Below are 22,247 nucleotides of genomic sequence, written 5' to 3' on the forward strand. Positions count from 1 at the left end.
AGTGCTTAGTAAATAGTGAATTGTAATTCGCATTCTTATGAGTTTCACATCTGGTAACAAATGATTTGTATATAGCATGGACTCCTCCAGTCCCCACCCCCACCCTAACCCCTCACACAGTCTTTTTAATGAAAGTGAGAGAAATCAGACAATGCATAGTAGTGGCCCTTCACTTCAATAGCAGAAGAAAATACATTTATAATAATGCAGATCTGCCTCAAAATCATCACCCTTTCTTCCTCACATTTGAGCACATTCTTCTCTTAACATGTGGAACCTGTGTTCCCTCTCAGAGATATTTTGCATTTGACTGAGGGGGAGGGGGGGGGGGTTCAAACATCTGAATCTTTAATTGAGTAAATCATTATATTGAAATATATAATCATTTCTTCCTTTCTAGTTCTTGCACATTTTCCTGATCTTTGCTTAAAACTGTATAGTCTAGAAATCTATCTACAGATCTTTGAGGTATTTTGCAAAAGCTGTTGCAGCTGAACTTTATATTATAATGGCAGAAATATTAATGTTATAGTACTATACACATAACGCTTTATTCTGATTCAGGTAAATTTAATGCATATTTGTATTTGTAATTGATATGTAAAATTGCAGCTTAACAACTCAACATTGCACATTTAAGAATAAAAATCATTAATGAGATGTTTGATTTGTACATGTATCTTTTGTCTGAATACACTTATAGAAATTATCACTGACACTGAAGTCATTAGCGTTCATATCATACGGACTTATTTTTAGGATTTGAAGATACGAATACAGCTGATAAACCCCCACATAGTGTGTTCCATGTGTGCCGGATACTTCATTGATGCAACAACAATTACAGAATGTCTTCACACATGTATGATATAATATCCTATTCTAAGTATGAGCAATTCCAAGTTTAGTTCAACCATAAACTATATATGCACTGGTGTATATTAAAAAAGAAATACAGACTTTGATAACTAAATATCTCATGAGATATTTCAGATGATTTTAACTATTTAGTGCTTTCAATTTATACAATATTTTTTTGGAGAATTACTTACATTTTTAAAAAAATCTTTACGCTCTCTATGCTTGGGCTTACTACTTGTCTTAACATAACAAAAATCAATGGCCCTGAAATACTCTGACATTGAATGCTTTTTTAAAAAAAATAATTCACTATGAAAACTTGAAGCAGAGATTTTTATCAATATGTATGTGATGATTTAGACCAATATATATGATTTTTGAGTTTCCAATTTGAATTGCTACATGTATCTTATATTCTGTTTTGGTTATAATTCTTAATATGAATATGCTACTTGTTTCCAGTTTGCAAAAGCTGTATCGTGAAGCACCTTCAAAGTAGCAAGAATTGTCCACAATGTGGGGTCAAAGTTCATGAGACTCAGCCTCTTCTTCATTTACGAGCAGATCGTACACTACAGGATATTGTATACAAGCTGGTTCCTCATCTCTTTGAAAGTAATGTGTGAAAATGTTAAAACCAAAAACAGAAATGAATTATAGCTATAGACATTGTTTTCCCTAAGAGCCAAATTGACCACTTCAGTTGATAAAAATGCCGCTTAGAAATCAAAAAATTTACAAAATAACTTTTGTAAGGTCCACAGAGATTTTTTTCATAAACCTCAACCCCTTAAGCCTCTTACAATTGATCTCAAACCCTTTACCTTGAAATAAAGGGAAAACGTTGAATAGATCAAATATGGAAAGGCCATAAGTGATATGAGTTTAACTTCTGTAGGTGAGGAAAAAAGAAAAGAAGAATTTTACAATTCAAGAGGTTTTGAAACACAGAAAAAAGGACAAGTATTGGGTTAGTACAAAAGTAGAAACTTGGATTAATACAGATAAAAGAAAAAATATTTCCAGTGACTTTCTAAGTTCAACATTGGAGAACTATTAAATGTAAAAAAAACAAAAAAACAAAACAAACAAACAAAAAAACAAAACAAAACAAAACCAAAAAAAACCTTCAAGCTTAGAAATTTGTTCAAATTACTTCTCTTGGCCAACAGCCATGATGGGATCTCAAAAGATTTAATGCTGAACAAGTTGGAAAAATAATTTCAATTGTACAAAGATTAAAGTTGCCTTAATTAATAGAAAAGTGCCTATATAATTCAGATATGTTCATTTCTCTGTCAGAATTGATGGACTGCACTTCTTGTTCATGTTTCATTATATGAAAACTGTATTTGTAATTGCAGCAGGAGTAGTTGAAAAGAAATCAGAGCCTAAATTATCCTGTATTTTTTCCAATCCTTATGCTCATCAGTTCAAATACGATGAAAAGATCTGTCTGTGTTTGGAGAGGTACAGGTAAATGTGTATCTTATTTACATCATGTTAAGGATTAGTCTATTTGTCTAAACTTCAGGAATATCTGACACCAACTGCCAAGTGGAATCCCTATCATTGCAGAAAAACTTGCAAGTTTCTGTAAAAGTATACAGAAAATATTGAGTTGACTCAGTTTGTCACATGAGTTTAAGAAAGAAGAGAATGAATTCTCAACTCAATTTTGTACACATGTACCATGTTACATAGGAGTGTGCAGTTTTTTGTTTTAAACTTCAGAGAGAATAATTTTCTTTTTATCAAAGTATAAAATGATTGTTTTTTCTCATTGTATGATAGTATCATAAATGTTCATGTATTATAGAGTAAAATCTTTTTTTTTTAAATAATATTGATTGTTGCAGTAATAAATAATCAGGAATCATCAAATGTATTTATTATAAGCACATACATTGTATGTACAAATGAGAATTTTATGTCTTTCAGCATGCATCCTCAACACTTTGTAAACCGATCATTTACCCTGCCAACTCTAGAGAAAAAATTTTTGAGATGTTCAGCTCGAGTCTGTGTGTCAGATCTAAAACAGCATTTACATGAACGCCTAGATTTTCCATCTCAGCTAAATGTAAGCTACACCATACAAACATTTGTATACAGCATTTAAGTAAGATTTTATTTGTTAATACACATGTATATTGTTATATTGTAAGCATATGCATGTATATCTTCATTGTTAAAAACCCATGGCTGTTAATGCCACTTGATGCAAAGTGACTGGGTTTCTACCAATGTTGTTTTATGTAACATTGAAATTTCATATAGTGTAATTCTGTGCAAGAAGTTTTAAAAACATCTTTCATTAATACAATGTAAATTTTCAATTTTAGCTGAAAATTTCACATTCAGTATTTACCACTGTCATCAGTGTCTTTTACAGATATTTTTCTTTTGTTGTTAACAGTTGTTATTGATGTGTGGAGCAGAGGAACTGACAGATGAAATGTCACTAAAACAAGTTTACCTCATGAACTGGAGTCCAAGGGTGAGTAACAGACATGACAAATATTTTGATTGCTCTATGTGGTGAATTCCTGCATATAACAAAGGCATATCTTGTCACCAAATAGTGCTACAGAATTTAATTTTTCAATTAAAATTGTTGGTATATAATTTGTTAACTAAATATAAGGAATCCTGAGTATTTTTTTTTAACTAAATCACTATACAGTGTATATAAAAAGGAATCAACTTTATGTTTCTGTATTTTGTATGGTCACATTTCAGTACTACTGATAAATTGTTCATTTAAGCAGGAATTTAAAGCCCATGAATAATGTTAATCTCTTACTTTTAACTAAAGCTGCTTTAGAAAAAAAGGCTTTATTATCATTACAATTAAAACATTTTTAGCTTGTATTTACATTTATGTATCTTGTATTCCTCTTCTGAAATGACAGAAAAAAATAAGTGCATTCACATGATCATGAATATATACTTCTATATATTTTTAGCTCACCTAAGCCGAAGGCTCAAGTGAGCTTTTCTGATCACATTTTGTCTGTAGTCCGTCTGTCCGTCTGTCTGTCTGTCCGTCTGTAAACTTTTCACATTTTCGACTTCTTCTCAAGAAACACTTGGCCAATTTCAACCAAACTTGCCACAAAGTATCCTTGGGTAAAGGGGATTCAAGTTTGTTCAAATGAAGGGCCACGCCTTCTTCCAAGGGGAGATAATTAAGAATTCGTGAAAAATTAATGGCATCATTAAAAAATCTTCTTCTCAAGAACCACTGTGCTTGAAAACATGAAACTTATGTGGAAGCATCCTCAGGTAGTGTAGATTCAAGTTTGTTCATATCATGACCCCCGGGGGTCGGGTGGGGCCACAATGGGCGATCAAAGTTTTACATAGGAAATATACAGGAAAAATCTTTAAAAATCTTCTTCTCAAGAACAGCAAAGCCATAATTGGTCATATTTATATGGTAGCATCCTCAGATAGTGTAGATTCAAGTTTCTTCAAATCATGACCCCCGGGGGTAGGGTGGGGCCACATTGGGTGATCAAAGTTTTACATAGGAATATATAGGAAAATCTTCAAAAATCTTCTTCTCAAGAACAACAAAGCCATGATTGGTCATATTTACTTGGAAGCATCCTCAGGTAGTGTAGATTCAAGTTTGTTCAAATCATGACCCCCAGGGGTAGGGTGGGGCCACAATGGGCGATCAAAGTTTTACATAGGAATATATAGGAAAAATCTTTAAAAATCTTCTTCTCAAGAACAGCAAAGCCATAATTGGTCATATTTACATGGAAGCATCCTCAGATAGTGTAAATTCAAGTTTGTTCAACTCATGACCCCCGGGGGTCGGGTGGGACCACAATAGGCGATCAGAGTTTTACATAGGAATATATAGGAAAAATCTTTAAAAATCTTCTTCTCAAGAACAACAAAGCCATGATTGGTCATATTTATATGGTAGCATCCTCAGGTAGTGTAGATTTAAGTTTCTTCAACTCATGACCCCCGGGGGTCGGGTGGGACCACAATAGGCGATCAGAGTTTTACATAGGAATATATAGGAAAAATCTTTAAAAATCTTCTTCTCAAGAACAGCAAAGCCATAATTGGTCATATTTACATGGAAGCATCCTCAGATAGTGTAAATTCAAATTTGTTCGAATCATGACCCCCGGGGGTCAGGTGGGGCCACAATGGGCGATCAAAGTTTTACATTGGAACACATAGTAAAAATCTTTAAAAAAAACTATTTGTTAAGAATAGCAAGCATCCTCAGACAATGTAGATTCAAATTTGTTCAATTCCCCCCCCCCCCCCCCAACCACTTTTATATTTAAACTTTTCGACCTTTCAAGATTGAAGTGATTTCTGCTTTTTCCTAGCCATAGTGCTCAGGTGAGCGATGTGGCCCCTGGGCCTCTTGTTTTCTTTCAGGGAACTCCAATGTTTATTTTCTACACTGTGAACAGTATAGCGAGTTAACCAGCAACAATAGAAACTCAGGTGCTAAAATCAGAAGATATCTACTCATTGTTAAAGTGTTGTCTGTGATCATGAATTGTTTTTGTTAAGAGTTACGAAGGAGACATTTTTATTGTTGTTCAACTAAATGTACACATACCTGAGTGTACAAACTCATTCCACTTCAGAATCTATGAACATTTATTTTTTTTTTTTTTTAAATATATTAATGTTAGATTTAATTACTGAATTTTTTAAGAGTTAACCCCTTTGAAAAATTGTTATACAACCCACAAAATAAAATCTCGGAAGTAAATTGTATTTTATAACTTCAAGTCACAGTCTGTCATAAATATGCTATATTGTACATGTACATATATCTTATCCTGATCACATCAGGATTAAATGTGTTTTTATTGTTAAATAAACCTTGAAATATCATAACTTGATGTTTATATGCTTAAGCTCCTTTTGGAAAATTATTCACATTTATTGATCAGAAATATCCGAGTGAAAAAACACTAGTAAAAAAAATGAGTTTTTAAAAGGAAAGACATTCCTGTTGAAGCTTTTAGGGAATATCTTAAGTGTTGTTTTTTTTTTAATAATTATTATTATTATTTGAAGTTCATTAGTTTGATAATTACCTGAATACATTCTGCTTTGAATGTCAAAAAGTTTCAAATACAGTGAAGAAAGGTTTCCTTTTAATAATGAAAGATAATGGTTTCACATTTAACAAATCTATGAAAATTTAATAAAGATTTACGTATTATGACAGAACAGGTATTATAACACTCCATTAGTAAACTTTCTGTACAATAATATGAATAAAAATGAATGTTATAAGAATCCGAAAATTAACTTCTTTGTGTTTCAGAATTAATAGTGTACAAATCACTTTAAATGTCTCTGATCTTTTAACAATTTTCTTCACATATCATCATCATTTTATCAAGTGCTGAACTCAGTTCGGCATACATAATCTGATAAAGTTTGTCTTTATAGCCTTCATATTTGACTTTTTCCACACATTCTTTGGCGACAGGACAGAAACTCTCCATGGCGTCATCAGGTGAATCGTCTGGCACTGGAGTACATGATTTCTGGTTTCCACGTATGGAGGAAGGGGTTGGCACAGGAGTTCTTCCTCTCGGTGACATTGTATCTTTTCCTTTCTTTATCTTGGAAACAACTTGGGAGCTTTTCCGTTTTCCACCTCTGCTATTATTTTTTTTATTGACCATTTTCTCTACTTGTTCTTCCTCATCAGTGCGGATTGGAAGATTCAGAAATGTGGCCATTTGTGCCGAACGATCACTGAATCGATCAAAAGCTGACGCAAATATACTGTAGCAACCAATATACTTGACAGTGTCTAGATTTGCCATGGGTTCTGGCCAACTACAACAAAGACTATTGACCTGTCTCAGGTATCGCCACAACAGTCTCCTTTTGGTGTAATCCCAGTCCTCGTCCATTTCGGCAATTAAAGGGTTTGGATCCTCTAGTTCACCCTCCTCAATGTCGGTCACTATTATAATGGCTCTTCTGAGATTTTGCAATGAGAAATCTCTATACTGTGCCGGAATAATAGGAACGTTCTCTATAAGGAATGCATGGTGATTTTCTAAACAGCGTAATGTTGAGCTGTGATACAAGAGCCCTGGGTTCTCTGTAATAAACTCCTGCTCTGGAGAAACATATTCAATGTAATATTGTCGGGGTTCCGGGGAACAAATACTTTTTACAAGCTTTTCAACAATATCCGATGCAATTGTAGTAGCCTTGTTGTGCACTAAACTTTCTTCGATTTTAGCAAAAGTATTCATATGGGTTTCCCGGTTACGAATGACGGCCTTGAATTTAATGATGATGTCCGACCCACGATCTAATATGGGATCTGTCTCTATTTTCCATGTTTCATAAAAGATGCCCGCAACATCAGATTTACATAAAACTGGGAGCATCAGAGCTTCCCCAGGGCGCAATACTCCCTCCTCGGAGATGAAAAAGAAGCGCTGGATTTTCTGTCTTGGAATGTCATATGAGATCCTGACAGGAGCTCTTTTCCATTTATATATGAAACGAGTGCTGCCAACATTTTCTATCCGTAAATTTTGATGAAGGATCTCGTTTTGATATCCGTCAAAGATGACTGAAGCTTGAATGCCAGGCTCACCCTGTCGAGATAACCCATGGCCCGACCACTTCATCGTTTGATTTTCAATCAATATGGCTGGTCCCATCATCTCAAGTTTTTTAGGAATTTGTGGGGAATCAACGACAGGGGGTTGAAAAGAGATTGTTTCCTGGGTCACGATAGTTGTATTATTTTCTTCACTACGCGACTTACTAGAAGCTTCACCGACCACTTGCAAGTCTTTCAAATTTATCAATGACTGATGAGGAACGAGTTTATTGATATACTCTTGTAAGTTGAGTTCTTGTTCCTGTAAATACGGTGTTTGGTAAGCAGGATACGTACGCCTGATGGAAGAAGCGTCTGATCCTTTTTCTTTATCAATGATGTGTGGTGTGCCTCTGATCTCCACCAAAGTGTATTCCTCGGTGATGGATTTATCGAGGGTGGAAAAGATGGGAAATTCTCCATCACAAATTGTTTTACTGAGCTTAAAGAAATTAGCAGCTTTTCTTTCTTGACCATGACCGTCTGTGGTTGCTTCCAAAGCCAAGTTGATGATTCTGCGCTGGTTTACAATCTCTGGATAATCGTTCGGAGTCTTCATTACCAAGTCCTCAGTAGGCCTCTCCACTCTCTTCTCTAAGAATTCGTGCATTGAATTCCATTCTCTTACTCTGTCTCTCCACAACTTTAAAGATGAACATGGCTTTTCAATATGTTTCATAACTGGTGTAGCTTTTTCCAAACTTACATTTAGAAATAGTTCTTTAAATTCTCCTCTTTTTTGTGCCTCGTTTTTGAAATCTGACAGACTACCAAGAATGCTGTGGGGAATGAATTTTCCATCTGAATCAAATCTTGGTCCGGCATAGTTAGCAACGTTTTTAGGTGGAACACTGAAGTCTTTGCTTGCAGGTTTTAATACTGCATAAGTGACACATTTTTTAGCATTTTTTCTTACTCGCCGAACCAGAACTTCTTTCATGACTTTCGGACGTGAAGGCTTGTGAACCTTTCGTCTAATATTTTGCAATTCCTCCTTACGAATCTCAAGAAGATGTAGATTTTTCATAATTGGTGCGTTTTTGTTTTGTTGCTGAACTGGTGCAAGCAAGTTCTGGTTGCTCTTATGAGCTTTCAGTTTCCACTTACCGATGACGTTGCTGACAGTTTCTATATCTCCCGAAGGAACTCCGGAAGCTTTCTGAACCAAGGCTTTGAGTCTCGGTGTTTTTAACGCCGACTTTTTCCCACCTTTCTTTGCTTCCACCATACCGACTTTACAAAAGCACGGTAAATAATACCCGTAATCCAATTTTCGCTATTGTGACGTCATAATTCCCATTGCGTAGTTACAGTTGTGACGTCATTCAATTATGACATAATTCAAGGTTACAAGGCACAGCTATATTTTTCAAGTTCACTTTCTTGTACTGGTGTAAAATGATACATATACACAAGTATATCAACAAAAAAAAAATTGTGTATACATTTTTTAAATTAAGCTTAAGGGAGGATTTTTGTGTTTTCTTTTCATATTTTTTAATAAACAAAGAAATATATTGATGTAAAAAAAAAAAAAAAATATATGTTCAGAAAGGAAAAGTTAAAAAAAAAAAGTCTGCCTTTATTAAAAAATTGAAGGTTATTTTTTAGAGTCTCTTGGGTTCATACCTCGCAAATGGAATATGAAAAAATAATGAACAGTGTTATGCTCCCAGATCCTATTAATCAATACAAATTGAGAGGAAAGCAAATACAGACCCCTGAAAAAATCGGAAGTGAGTTCAAGTGTCATGTATCCCCTGTTACTATTAATTAGAGCCCTCTGCTTGAGAAATATAGTAGTCCTTAGACAATTCAGTATAAAATTAAGGTTTTTGTTTTCAATGATCTATAACTCTTACGTAAGGGACTATGATACATGTACAATGGACAAAGAGGGTGTTGCAGTTCTTTTGTTATTTTCCCTAAAGCTGTAGCAGTTTAAAAGAAAAAAATTAAGTAACAGAAAACGGTCTTAATTTTTTTCAGATACAACAGTATATACAGCACAATGTAGAACAATATTTGCAAAATGCATATCGACTTCCAATTTGCCATTTAAAGAAGTGTAAATTAGTCACATAGCAAAATAAGTCAGGTTTTCTGTTTTTCAAATAGGGAATCCCCATTGTTCTGAAAAACTGCCTCCTTGAAACAGAATGAATTTGATATACGCATAAAGAGACAGGAATTTTCTTCAAAACTGCCATTTCCGATTTTTGTTTCAAAGAGGCATATTTTTGAAAATCACAAAAATCGAAGAAAAGTTATTATCCACCCGAAATGCAAAGTGTGTACATAAAATAGCACACTATACTTTAGTGTCGGAGCTGGTCTAGTGGTAAAGCGTGTGGACTCTATGCAAAGATTCTTTTTACCTGAGAATGGGTTCGAATCCTGGAATGACTGGTATATACGTTTTTTTTCTTATACACTATAATGGAAGTACAATGTAACAACTCTCTTGAGAGAGGGAAAGAATGTCAGAAAGTTGATGGGTAATATTTTAAATAAATGCAGAATTAAAATGTTTTCTTTGATATTGTTTCTAAAACTAATAAGAAATACATTTAATGTTATTATTTAGTGGCAATGTCTTAAAAAATAAAGTACTATCATTTAAAATAATTTAATTTATTCATATTCATTTCGTTTCATTATTGTTCTGTAAATTAGTGGTTCAGATTTGACTTGAAACAACTAAATTGAAATCATTCAATGGAATTTCTTGGATATTGCATCAATAGCGTAATTATTGGACACATTCGTATACATTGAAAAATATTACAGCACGCTTTTTACAGTACATCTTTCAAAATGATGTGCGAGTCTATTTAGGAAAAACTATGCATGATATTAATATAAAATGTGAAATGTTTCGTTATAACAAGCTGGACATACCCGCTGTATAAATAAAGCCATCTACGTAGCATTACCTATATTTAGAGATAACTCTTCATGCGTCGTGGGTATTTAAATGTCCTTCTCGATTTAGGGAATAATCACGAGTTTCTGCAACACCCTCTTTAGTCAAAACGGGGTAAAAATAAAGATCGGCATTTATTTTAACCTAAGTTAACAAAGACAATATTATGTATTTCAAAGATATCAAGACATCATCTTCCGTTAGATGCTTTAAAAATTTTATCAAAAAAATATTACGATCATTTAATATGTCACTCATATTATATAACTCAAATTCAGTACGTTAACACTGTGTGTTTCTGAATGTTTCTACAAAAAAAAAAAGAAAAGAATCTTATAAAAGCCATTAAAAGGATCAAATTCTTTCAATGTGATGTGTGTGTGTGTTTTAAGAATTGTCAAATGGTCCAGATTTTTGGTTGGATTGGTATGGTATCTAGACAAGTCAGATGAAAGTTTGTTTTTTTTTTGAGACGCTTTAGTGATAGCTTATTATTCCTTTAAAAGGATAATCATATATCTATTGGTCAGCACAGATATCCTGTCAAGTTGCCTTCTCAGTTAGACAGATACGCCTTCAGAAAAATTTACCCACTTCTGTGAAATCAATAGGTTACATGTCCATGCACTTTTCATAACCATACCTGTAAGCCTTTGTTATTTTTTTCTTTGAAAAAATATAACTCGTTCAAATTAGGACATTATCAATTGCCGCTGGATTGCGGTAAATTCAGACCTTTCATACCAGCATCTACTGTGACATTGGACCTTGGTTTATTCGGTCTCATATGTCCCACAGAGGGATTGGAACCTGTGAATTAAGGATCATCCCCTTACTCTTCAGCTCCAGAGTAATGCTTTGACTAATGTGCCATATGAGTGACTGTACATGTATCATTTCCGAGAAAATCAATTGAAGAATGTTAATATAATGTAAAAGAATAACAACCAAAAATTCACCAACATACATGTATGTCATAATTTAGTGAGATGTATAACATGGTCCAAATAAATTTAAAGTAAAACTACTTCATTTATATGTGTAAATATTACAGCTTATTATTATCTAATCTTAACTTTCACAAGGTGAGTTTGATATGTCATATTTTAATAAATTACTTATCCTTTTTTATATAATTTACAAATTTTTTTACCCTTTTTTATATAATTTACATAATTTTTATCATATTCAAAGAACCATCAAAATACATATATCAAAGATTATAAATAAATGGTATCTACAGAGCTGACAAATGTAACATTAAACAGTACCTATATATAAAGTCTATCCCTTGTATCAAGAGGATATTCTGGTAAAAAAAAACAATGTTAACATACAAAACTAAACACATTATGGCAATAAACAATTTAGGCATACAAAACTAAACAATTAAGCAGGAAACATTTAATTTAAAATTTGACATAATATACATTTTCACAAGAATTCATCTGATGCACATTTATTACGAGATAAAAATAAGAGTATTGCGTATCATAATCATTGTAACAGACATTGAAACTAAAGGTACTCTATTGTTGACTGAATTGTTCAAATATAAGCCCCTTGTGGCTTTTCTGAATATATGATCAAAATGCTTTTTAGCATGTTCCAATTAATAATCTCACAATTTCCCTCAAATACGACACACTAAGTCATTTCCATTTATAAAATTCCATACAATAAAAAAGCTCAAATGAGCTTTTCTGATCACCTGGTGTCCAGCATCTGTCTGTCTATAAATTTTTCACATTTTCTTCTTCTTTTTAAGAAACACACTAAGACAATTTTAACCAAAGTTGGTACAAAGCATCCCTGGATGAAGGGGGGTTCTAAATTTTTAAAATGAAGGACCAAGCCTCCTTCCAAGGGGAGATAATCAAGAAAAGGCAAAAATAGGGTGGGGTCATTAAAAAAAAATCTTCTCAAGAACCACTGGACCATAAAAGATGAAACTTAAGTGGAAACTTCCTGAGATAGTGTAGATTCTAAATTGTTCAAATCATGGCCTCCAGGGGTAGGATGGGGTCACAATAGGGAATCAAAGTTTTAAATTAAAATATATAGGAAAAACCTGTAAAAAAAAAAATCTTCTCCAGAACCACTAGACATGGAAAGCTGAAACTTATGTAGAAGCTTCCTGAGGTAGTGTAGATTCTAAATTCTTTAATAAATGGCCCCCCTGGATAGGGTGAGGCCAAAACAAGGGTTCAAAATTTTACATTGAAATATATTGGGAAAAATCTTTAAAAAATCTTCTTCTCAAGTACCACTGGACCAGGAAAACTGAAACTGCTGTGGAAGCTTTATGAGGTAGAATAGATTATAAATTATTCATACCGTGGTCCCCCAGGGTTGGGTGGGGCCATAATAGGGATTATATAGGGAAAAATCTTTGAAACTCCTCAAGAGCAAATCCATGATGAATCATATTAATGTGGAAGCATCCTCTGGTAGTGTAGATCCATTTTTGTTCAAAACATGACCCTTGTGTATAGGATGGGGCCACAAAAGGTGATCAAAAATACAGAGTAATACATGTATTTGGGGTAGAAAACCTGATGCAGAACAGCAGGGCCAAAGTGACTCAGGTGAGCATTGTGGCCCATGGGCCTCTTGTTTCTGTGTAGGATTAATATATGCTGTGTACACTGTCACCAATTTTCCACAGAAATTTGTCACAGCATACTTAAAGTACACTGAAGATACACAATGGCAAGCAAAAAAATATGTGTAATTTTATACCCGCAGATAAAACAGAAATTGTGATTCCACAGAATCACGACCCTGTGGAAAAAAGTACACTTACAAATCTTTGTAAATATATGTACAAATGTACATACATGTATACAGTCAATAGCTTTATATATTGCAATAAATATGACAAAACAGATCAGTAAATGATATGAATTGAGAGAATGAAGTTACATCCTTTTAGATAAATAATAAATTACCAGTAATCCAAATGTTACATTTTCAAATGCAGTAAAAACAGGCATTCAACAAAAATTGTGTCAATATTCGTAAACAAGATTTTGACAAATATACTACTGCATTAAAACACAAAAACATAAAAACCAACATTGGCTGTAGAGATCAGAACTTCCTTACATGGGGCAGATCCATGTCCATTATTCCAAGAAAATGATTTCATTAAATCCAGGATCTTACATGTATGTTATCTGGATTCTTTATTAGTGTTAATTGAGAATCAGTGACATCACAGATCGATAGTTTTCTTTCTATAATGAAGGGTCAAAGGCACATCCTGAAAATAATTATTAAAACTTGAAGAAAATTTCAGTTTCTTTGAGTACCTTTTCTCTTTATAAAATTAGGCATGTTTCGTTTTCTTCAATATTCACTTATATCCATACGAGAAACATTTGATTTCCAAATTTAAATTAATAAAAATTTCATAAAGAAAATTCTTAACTCAACTACTTTATGAAAACATTTTGCATTCATATGATTTAATTAAATTAAAAAGAAAAAGAAAAAAAAAGATCCATATCTATTTATACCTTTACTCTCCATCTAGTTATTTCCACAAATTTTAATGTGTGATATTTTCCCAACAGTTCATCATTGCACAAAATTTCCACCTAAAGCAAATTTAAAAAAGAAAAAAAATTATGCTGTTGCAGACCCCTACATGTAGAAGCACCTTTAAAAAATGCAATCCATAAGAAAATTAACAGGCAAAGAATAAATCTTTAATACTTACATCCCCATATTTGGTGATATCATTGAAGATTTTCAAAGCCACAAATTTTTTGAGGTGACAGATGGTAGCCTGTGAGGAGATGCGGAGGTACTTCTTCTTGAGGTGTTTGAGGTTCCCTTTACATTCTAGACACACCTTGACCTGTTCGTCGTTTCTATGGTAATCTTTATCAGCCCCCTCCTCTTCCTTTTCTTTCTCTGTAGACTGCCCAGGTGATTCTGTACAATATATACAGGTATATAAATTTATATGAATAGACCTTTAATTAATAAAACAAGCAAATTCAAAGAATTGTGGTCCCCAGCTTTAATTGTCTTAATGGTTGTGATGCAATTATTTTTGGCTTATTATAACTGTCTGTCTGTGTGTCCTGTCTTGTCTGACTATCATACAGAAATGATTTTAAATTCTTGAATATATAGAAGTAACAGCTAAGATTAAAGTTTCTTAAAACTGCATCAATCTTCAAGATCAAGGTCAGGAGGTCAAATATCATAATACAATCAGAAAGGTCTTGTTACAAGTAATGCACATGCAAAGAAAAAAAATGAAAGCCCCGTCTCTTCTGGACCAAATATTACAGCCAAAGTTCAAATTTTAGATAATTAGGTCAAACTTCTATGTCAAGGTAAAGTGTTGTCACAGGTAATGCACATGCCAAATATGAAAGTGCTATCTTCTCTCTGACATTCAAATGTTATTACAAATGTTAAAAATTATGAAAAGTACTGCAAATTAAACTTCATGGTCAAGATCACAATTTCAAAAACCATCATACATTCAGAAAGGTCTTGTAACATGCAATACAATGTATACATCAAATATGAATGCTATGAATGCCCTATCTTCTCTCATTCAAAAGTTATCACCAATGTTAAATTTTCTGAAAAGTAGGTCACACTTTTTTTGAAAAGTAGTCAAATGTCACAGTCAAAGTCATGGGGTCAAAAATCAAAATACATTTGGAGAAGTCTTGTCACAGGTAATGCACATTTCAAATATGAGAGCCCTATCTTCTCTCATTCAAAAGTTATCACCAATGTTAACATTTTTAAAAAGTAGGGATGTCAACGAATATTCGAGTACTCGACTATCGTTCGATCATACCGACTATTGACTAAAATTTCTTCAGTCGGTTATTCGTTAAAAATGTGTTACCTAAAAGTAATTTTAAATTCAAGGTAATAAACTTGGATTCGCCCATTTCATTTATTTACAGATCAATGTTCTCGTAAGTAAAACTCAGGGTATGGTTTAACTGTTCAAAGGAAATTATTTGTATGTCGATTTATGTTCGGCAAATATGCCTCCAAAATCTACAGTTGTATACTTTAAAAGATGTCAGGATAGAAAAATAGTTAAAAGTACATTATCAAGGTTATGTAAAACTGAACTTGCAAATGCGAGCGTTAGATATTCTGCATTTAGATAAAATGTGAGGTGAATATTATATTAATTTTGAAATCAAATACATTAAATAAATGTAGATGTACATTATTTATTGTACTACGTAAATGTTTACGATTCAGAAATTCGTTGTATAATGGTGATAATGCAGGTTAAATATTGTACAACTAGTCTATAAAAGACAAATAGTGAAAATGACATGAAAAATTAATTTAAATTCAACAAATATTCGACTAAGGCCTCCGACTATTCGACTAAACTGTCCGCATAAAATTGACATCCCTATTAAAAAGTAGGTCAAACTTCAAGATCAAGGCCATGGGGTCAAAAATTATAATTTATTTGGAAAGGTCTTGTCACAGGTAATGTAGATAAGATACATGAAAGATCTGTCTTTCTCATTCAAATGTTATGCTCAAGGTTAAAATCTTTGTGATAGACTGACGGATGGACAGATGAATGAGATTTAATGCCCCCTTGCTTTCACAAAAGAGGTGGACAAAAATACATAATCTTTTTTCCCCAAAGAAAAGTAAAAATAAACAAATATTTATACAAATTGGTTTACCTTAAATTTTACAGTCATTTTTCCATTCTTTTTCTTCATGCACCTGTTAGTTTTGGGGGTTTTTTGTTTGTTTTATTTTTCATCCAGAATATAAATTTACAGAGTATTCCTACAATGCAATTTCTATGCTCAGACTCTTAATGGACACATTTGTCCATTTGTTTCCAGTTTTTAATTTCTCTCTTTTTGATATGGATTAGCAGACTGCATTACAAAATTAAAATTGCTGTCAGAATGAATGCTGTGTAATGATTATTATACAGTAATTTCCTCAAATTCTTGCTTGAAGTTTCTTTGATCATGATAGAATCCTGTGGTAATTAAGGAATCACTGTCTAGTTTTGTTGGGTATGCCAGGGCATCAATGATAGTCAGAAACTTATGTGTGAAATAAAAATGTAAATATAAATTTTTAAAAATGCTATCTAATATATTTAAAATACATGTCACAGAGGCCTCCCATATTAATTGTGTAACGGGGATTGGGTACGTCAGCCCAGTAGCTCAGTGGTTAGAGCACCCGCACAGTTAGCGGGAGGTCCCGGGTTCGAGTCCCAGTCTGGCTGACATTTTTCCCTGCCTGTCACAATTGCAATAGCTGTATGAGATTGACATGCATATTTTAGGCTCCTGGCCTTTCACTTAGCAAAATTTACATTCAGGTGTAATTATCAAGAAATCAACTCACACAACTTTCAAAGAGAAACCAATTAGAAATGTAAATATTAAAACATTAGCACATGTATATTTATCTTTTTTTTTTTACCTTCTCTGACTTCATCCTCAAGGCCATGTTTGGCAGCATATTCTTGATGTCTCTTCTTTTCCTCTACAAATATACATACATGTAGGTCAAATAAATTAATTATTATTATGTCTACTAATACAATAATTATTGCAAAGCTTAACACCAAAGCACCAAAATATCCCTTCATAAGAAACTTAAATATCAAAGTGCAAGGGACTACATGTATAACTCTTACAATTGTACCAGGATAACTAACTATTTACCCAGGGTATCAAATATCAAATACGTGTATACTCACTATCTTGTAAATTTGGAACCAATTTGTACACAATGTCCTGCATAGTCCTGTCATGACTGAAAATCAAAGAACAGTTCAGAGATGAAAATTCAAACATACAATAATAAATTATGAGTGATCTAATTTTTCAGCCTTTTAGGAATAGGAATAGGAATCATATTGGTAATTTGCATACCTTATATAATTTAGTGGATGGCTTTGATGAATGAGTATGTCACATTTTGGACAGTTTTTCTTCTCCTTTAAGTATTTCACTATGCAACTTTTGCAAACTACAAAGAAAATGTATTCTGTAAATATTTTGGCCTTTAACAACACTAACCAGACATACATGTACATTGTACATTGTACAGTGAAATTTGTCTAATCTTACATGCACTGGGAGACAAAATCTGTGTTGGAATAGACTAGGGCTGTTTATTGAGCAAAAAATTTCGATACAATACAATATGATATTTTGTAAAGGCACAGTAAAGCGATATGCGATATATTGGATTCTTTAACAAGTTTATCAAAAAAAGTCTTGTAAATCATTTAATGCATAAATTTTATAAAAACTAAGTGTTTTATAATCCATTTCGAAGTTCTTGTCTCACTGTCATTGCAAAATACATTTCATATTCAAACTTTTAACGACTGTAAAACCAACATGTTACAATATAGTTGTCTATGCATTATGCATTAACTAGATCATGAGCCATCAGACACCAGTATCAACACTTATTAGATCATGAGCCATCAGATACATGTATCAACCATGATCAACACTAACTAGATCATGAGCCATCAGACACATGTATCAACACTAACTAGATCATGAGCCATCAGATACATGTATCAACACTAACTAGATCATGAGCCATCAGATACATGTATCAACCATGATCAACACTAACTAGATCATGAGCCATCAGATACATGTATCAACCATGATTAACACTAGCTAGATCATGAGCCATCAGACACATGTATCAACACTAACTAGATCATGAGCCATCAGATACATGTATCAACACTAGCTAGATCATGAGCCATCAGACACATGTATCAACACTAACTAGATCATGAGCCATCAGATACATGTATCAACACTAACTAGATCATGAGCCATCAGATACATGTATCAACACTAACTAGATCATGAGCCATCAGACACATGTATCAACACTAACTAGATCATTAGCCATCATACACATGTATCAACTAAGGGTGAAACGTTTACTAAATTTTGTAAACGTTTAAACGGATAACAGTAAATGAAACAGTACCGCTTAAACGGGAGAATATTTTGTGTTGATTTTTTTATGGCTACTTACTCTTGAAACTCTAATTTAATAAATAATTTTTTCACTTAATGTAAGTATGAGATGTTATTACTATTTATTTGTTGGTCCTTATGACGAAAGAATTTGAGGCGCATTAAACTCATTCACTTTCTACATCATCACTCAATATTGCATTGGTTTGTTTGGCTACATACCGGACGCAGAAAAAACATTGTAAAATTAAGCTGCAACGATGGATCTTTTAATCCCAAAGTAAGTATAACAAGACCTGCTGACTGTATTGAAACACTTTTCAAAGACTGCAGGGATCAACATTAATGGTTGTTGGATTGCCCGGGACAAGTAAATTCTCAGTTCGGGCAAGTGAAACTTTAGACGTACTTGTCTGATCGGACAAGTGAATTTTTCTTATAGAAATGTACATATTTATTTAGTTTACATAAATTTATAAATAAAACAATAAATTGAACATTTGATTTCTGCCAGGCACCTGACTGACATTTGATTTAAGTTCGGAATATTCCTTGGCAGCGTTTCTAGATTATACCGTCCATTTAAAACCGGGTTCGTCATTCTGTTTTCTTTCGTGGTAAATATGCTCTATGTCTAACAACTTTGTTAACATCTTACTAGGAAATTAGATTATTTATTTACTCACAGAATATAAGTAACACATTATATCCTGATCAAGATATGTATGTTTCGTAGCAACTATCTTCCTTTAGCCTTGCTTCAGAGTTATCTCTGAAAATAATTATTCACAAAAGGATCCTACAGAAAATAATTTTTAAAAATATGAATTTTATTAAGAGGACAGTGGCACACATTTATGTACAAACGTGGCATAGATTTTTTTTTTTCATGTAGCTCACCTTGCCAAGTTGACAGAACCCGGTGTATTTGGTCACATTTTTTTCTTATCATAACATTTACAGTATAAATAATATTCTTCTTCCCTAATTTTGGGCAACCAAGTTTTGTATTCGGACAAGTCAACATTTCAGATCACTTGCCCGAAGAGCAAGTGAATCTAAAAGTTAATGTCTATCCCTGGACTGACAAAAATGTACTATATTTATTTAATCAAAATATATCAAGTTTTATATTTCAAAAGTCATAAAACATCGCCAGTATTCGCAACTCGGAAATCAGAATTAAATATGTTAGAGTGTATAGGGGTTTATATATTTTTGTTTAATATATTTCTGGTATCGATGAAACAGAAAACAATTGCTTTTGAAATGCTAAAAGACGTTAAAGACAGTGTTTCTTTGGTAAATCTCAAATAAAACTACTTGTTTGTATTCAACTTTATTTCTGATAGACATTGATAATAACCTTCGTGTAAACGTTTACTGAATTTGTAAATGTTTGGAGCATTTAATCGAAACGTCGCCGTTTACACGTGTAATTGTTTCGCCCTTAGTATCAACACCAGCCAGAGATACATGTATCGAAACTATCTACATTCCAAACCATCAGATATATGTACATGTATCAACACTAAGCACATCTACATCAACAATCTCTGAGTAAGGAGACTAACACATGCATGGTTATTTTTTAAGTGATATTGTTTACCGGTAATTGCATTTTATGATACAGACTGAAAAGTAAACCAAGGCATTTTTAACTTACATGTGTGCAGGCATTCTGTGATAGTGGTGGCTTCAATAAGGTATCCCTTACAGAGTGTGCATGTAATATGAGGATTAACCGTCTTCAGTTTCACCTTCTTTTCCATCATTTTTACGAAAAATCTACAATTTAACAGAGGGAATGAATTCCAGGCACTAACATGTAATATATTAAACTTAACTCAGAATAAATTAAAAACAATCCTTTGTAATGCAGGAATATATACAAATTGTACAACATATCAATCTAATTAAAATTAGATGTTCCGAATCCGCTAGCGGATTCGGAACATCTAATTCTAATTAGATTGACAACACATGTACATCAGGGAAAGACTTTTTTTTAAACACAACTTTTGGCAAGCATTCCTATCACTCTACAGTTTCTTATATTGATCCATGGGTTTTGGATCTTTGTTTGATGTCCTAACAAGTTGGGATCCAGAAAATCTCATTTACCAAAAGTTGTTGCTTATCATGTATTTTTTGTGGATTTACAATATGGAATCTGTAGGACTAAAATACGTAAAATAACTTCTTTTTTCCCACTGTAAACTGGCAAGCGTAAATCTAGGCTTCCCGACTCCGACTGACCCAGATTTCAGGTTTTTATTGATATCTTTATTATCGATGCACAGAATTTCTTCAAATTTTTCAGGCTTATTTTCTATGTTGATATTAATTCCCAAATACATAAAAGTTTCGACAAAATTATGTTTAATATGTTGAATTAGCATTGTCACCTGTCATTTGGGAATTGTAAACTGTAAACTTGAGTCTTGGTTTATAAATATGTATAATACCTATTAATATGTTTACAAGTCAATAGTTTTCATACATATTTATTAACCAAGACCCAAGTACATTGTATCTGTGCTGTAAATTTATATCACGTTCCGATCATTTTCCTTCTTTTCAATGTATTGGTCCTAACCTGTACAGAAATTTTAGGCTTTGCTTTTTTCATTATTGCAAAAAAATAATAATAATAATGTTCATGGTGATTGTAATAGATGATTGTCTGCAAAATGAAATAAATCTTATCAAACAAACTGCAAATAAAGGACGGTTTGAAGTAAATCTTATAATTCAAAATCTTATAATTACAGATCCAAAACATCCTGCATCCTTCCGATTGAGGAAATTCGAAATCATGACATCCTGATTGATCCACCTAAATAAAATAAAAAAACTCATCGCTTTACACACGTATAAAAATATTTACCTTTTTGTTTTTGTCCACTACACAATCAGTTTAATAACTCATAATTTCATGGAATCATCAAAATACATCAAATTCATGAAATTGGAGTTGATATCCCATCCCTTTTCTTTTCTCTAAAAAAATAATTGTAGAGTGCAGTCGGTCAGAAATAAAATATCCGACTTGTCATGAAAAAGGGGGGGGGGGGGGGATGCGAAATGCTGCTTATGTCGACAAAAAAATCTAAGGAAATTTTTTTTGTAGCAGTTGGTAGAGGGAATTTAGAATAATATGATAAAATTGTTGATAAAACACCGCTATCTATTTTATGCAGACAGTTCTCAAAATCAAAATTCACATGAAACAGCTTGAACATATTGAAGGATAGTCTGTTTTGTATCTTGCAACACCTTTTGGCGAAATCTAAAAAAAAACAAAACATTACGTAGCTTGTAATCAAAATTGTAATATTATTAGCATTTTGAAAGAATTTTCACCCCCCCCCCCCCCAAATAGTTCTTCTGACACAAAGGCTCAAAGAGTTACATTGTAATTCCATGATGGCTATCTGTGCGGAATGTGTAAACTTTCTGTGGTGTGGCCCAAATCTCAAGGACCCCTTGAACAATTTTTTTTCATGAAAATTTGTCACAGGATCCTCTGGCAAAAAAAAAAAAAAACCTTTCATTTATGCTAAAAATAGACAGATAATTGGGATAAATATATATTTCCGAAAAGGTATAAATCAAATGTGGATTCTCACTCTCACTCCTCTCATACTCGAGCTTAGTTCCTCTCTTCCCAATTATCTCTCCTACATCTCTTTTCACTCCACTCTTTTTTTCTCCCTCATCCTCACTTTCTATCTCACATTAATATTGCCCCTTCGCCTTTATTCCCAGCCTCTTGCCATCTCTCTCCATGCGCGGATGGGGGGGGGGGGGTCGGAGGGGG

General features: G+C 33.0%; 1 pseudogene; it reads right to left on the reverse strand.

The window, feature by feature from the left end:
- Positions 1-1,345: 1,345 nt before the first annotated feature.
- Positions 1,346-21,415, reverse strand: LOC133181043 (MYCBP-associated protein-like; annotated as a pseudogene).
- Positions 21,416-22,247: the final 832 nt, after the last annotated feature.

Source organism: Saccostrea echinata, unplaced genomic scaffold (genome assembly GCF_033153115.1).
Source record: "Saccostrea echinata isolate AGI-Se365-2 ecotype Australia unplaced genomic scaffold, CSIRO_AGI_Sech_v1 ptg000008l, whole genome shotgun sequence".
Classification (NCBI taxonomy): Eukaryota; Metazoa; Mollusca; class Bivalvia; order Ostreida; family Ostreidae; genus Saccostrea; species Saccostrea echinata.